The sequence below is a fragment of the Octopus bimaculoides genome, chromosome 22 (assembly GCF_001194135.2).
Source record: "Octopus bimaculoides isolate UCB-OBI-ISO-001 chromosome 22, ASM119413v2, whole genome shotgun sequence".
Lineage (NCBI taxonomy): Eukaryota > Metazoa > Mollusca > Cephalopoda > Octopoda > Octopodidae > Octopus > Octopus bimaculoides.
Window position 1 is genome coordinate 35842129 of NC_069002.1, and position 3267 is coordinate 35845395.

Below are 3267 nucleotides of genomic sequence, written 5' to 3' on the forward strand. Positions count from 1 at the left end.
TATATATATATATATATATGTAAAAGCTTCTTTCAGTTTCCATCTACCAAATTCACTCACAAGGCTTTGATCAGTCGAAGGCTATAGTAGAAGACACTTGCCCAAGGTGCCACGCAGTGGGACTGAACCAAGAACCATGTGGTTGGGAAGCAATCTTCTAACCACATAGCCATGCCTGCACCTAGAAATAGAAATAAAATCTTTAAATTTAAACTGTGTGACACTATACTAGTTGAAGGCCTGGTGGTCAGAAACCCATGCTCTACAGAAGACAAAGATGAAAACACTGCATGAAGAATTTATAGCTCTGAACACAAGCACATTCAGTTCTGTTGGGATGGAAACTATATGGACCAAGGAACATTGCTGCTTTGTTCAAAAGTCACTTTGAAGAATATCCAAAGTTACCAACAAGCAACAGTAATAAAGAAACAAAAGATTTTTTTCTCTGAGAAACTAGAAGTCATGTTGGGGAAGCTGAAAGAAAAAGATGTTAACATGGGAGATCTCAATGCAAAAAGGGCTCAGAAAATCTTGATTATGAACTAGTCCTGGACAAGCGTAGCATTGGAATAATTCATGAAAATGGTGAGATGCTGGCTGACATATGTCGTTTCCCACCAGCCGGGGTATTCCTACACAAGAAGATCCACAAGGTAACTTTGACGATCTCCTCTAATACAGAAAAGCAGATTCATCATTTCTACATTTTCTGCAAATTCAGAAGATTGGTGGTGGATGCTGGGGAAAAAAGTAATGGTAACCGAAATCATGCATCTCCTCCCGAGTAAAAGATGGAAAAGATTTAGGCTTCATTTTTTTTTTCTGTTATTTAAATTTTGTTACTTTTGGTTTTTTCCTTTTCGTTGCCAGTACCGCCTGACTGGCCTTTGTGCTGGTGGCACGTAAAAGCACCCACTACACTCCCTGAGTGGTTGGCATTAGGAAGGGCATTCAGCTGTAAGAAACTCTGCGAAATCAGATTGGAGCCTGGTGTCGCCTCCTGGTCCACCAGTCCTCAGTCAAATCGTCAAACCCATGCTAGCATGGAAAGCGGACGTTAAACGATGATGATGATGATGTCTTTTCAGTCTTAACCAACGATTCTTAACTGGGGTCAATATAAGATTTTGTGGAGTCAAAACACAAAATAGTAAATTGGAAATCGACAATAGTATTTTAACTGTTTAGCATTCAGACTGCTTTGTCAAAATATAATGCTAATTTATTCACATTGTTTTGCATATCATGTAGTTTTCAGATTTTTAAAAAGTATCCACTTATTTTTAGAATGACATTGTGGGATAAGTATGAGAAGCCAGATTGGACTTGTGTGTGGCCAGATATGGCTGGTTTAAATACTAAAGGACTAAGGGCCCCTGAAAAATTTTTATTTTAGATTTTTATGTATTGCAAGAAACAGCTGGGTTTCTTTCTCCAATATTTTACATAGTTCAACCTATAAAAGTTGATGTGTGTAACACAAAATAGGAATTTTGAAAGGAGTTTGAATAAAACTAGTTTTTAAATGTCAAATAGCTATGGGGGTCAACCAGAATAAAACAGTAATCAAAGGGGGTCCATGGATAAAAAATGGTTGAGAAACCCTGACCGAAACCAATGGTTCTCAAGTGAGTCCTTAAAATATTTTGTTGTTAAAATTTATCTGCAATAAATTGCTTATACTTCTACACTAAATATTAAGAGAAAAAAATTTTACAATTCCTAATAATATTTAATTATAAAAATACAGTGGAGGCATAATGACCCAGTGGTTAGGGCAGCAGACTCGCAGTTTCGATTCCCAGACCGGGCGTTGTGAGTGTTTATTGAGCGAAAACACCTAAAGCTCCACGAGGCTCTGGCAAGGGATGGTGGCGAACCCTGCTGTACTCTTCCACCACAACTTTCTCTCACTCTTACTTCCTGTTTCTGTTGTGCCTGTAATTCAAAGGGTCAGCCTTGTCACACACTGTGTCACGCTGAATATCCCCGAGAACTACGTTAAGGGTACACGTGTCTGTGGAGTGCTCAGCCACTTGCACGTTAATTTCACGAGCAGGCTGTTCCGTTGATCGGATCAACTGGAAGCGACAGAGTACCTCCTATAAAAATACAATGGGATTTGTTTCACAAACATCGAATGGCTATGGAGGTCCAGTAGAGGAACCAAATGGATCCATAGGTAAAAAAATGGTTGAGAAAGACTGATCTGAACCAGTCAAGGGCAATCTGCACCCTCCGCACTTTCTGAAGGGCACATCTAACAAGAAAATACTTGAATATTTTTAGACGCAGGAATAGCTGTGTGGTAAGTAGCTTGCTTACCGGGTTCATTCCCACTGCGTGGCACCTTGAGCAAGTGTCTTCTACTATAGCCTCGGGACGACCAAAGCCTTGTGAGTGGATTTGGTAGAGGGAAACTGAAAGAAGCCCGTCGTATATATGTATATATATATATATATGTATGTGTTTGTCCCCCCAACATCGCTTGACAACCGAGGCTGGTATGTTTACGTCCCCATAACTTAGCGGTTCGGCATAAGAGACCGATAGAATAAGTCCTGAGGTCGACTTGCTCGACTAAAGGCGGTGCTCCAGCATGGCCGCAGTCAAATGACTGAAACAAGTGAAAGAGTAATGGTGTGATCCACCTGCCTGATGAAGAACCATGGCTCGTGTGGCCCGCTTCTGAAAAAAAGGTTACCCATGCCTGGTTTAAAATAAAACACAACCGTTTCTAAATACACTGTCTTCAAAATAGAGGATATGGTCATAACTGGAACGTCTTCAATCATGGATCTGCTCAACAGGATCTGATCTGGATGGCACTTAATAAAGTGGCGAAATTAGGGCACTTTTGATTAATGAAATCATATCCTGAAAGGGAAAGCTACTGGACGATGCTGTTATGGTTATTCAAGACGAGATGGTCATTACCGGAACGCCTTTGATAAATAGGTTCTGTTCAATCAAGTATTCCTGTGTCTAAGCAACGATGATCTAATATAACAATGTGCTGGCAGGTTGTTTTGACCAGCCATTTGTAATCATGGAATAATTAAATATTTAACTTGTCAATCACATCACAGCAGTTAATTTATGAACTGGTACATTGTTAATTAATTAGCAAAGGACACTTATTAAAGCAAAACAATAACCAAAAAAAAAACAAAACAATTTGATTCATTAAGTAAAAAAAAAAACATACAAAGATAAAGAACAATACATGGCATATCTACATAAATGTACCCCACTTATTTTGTT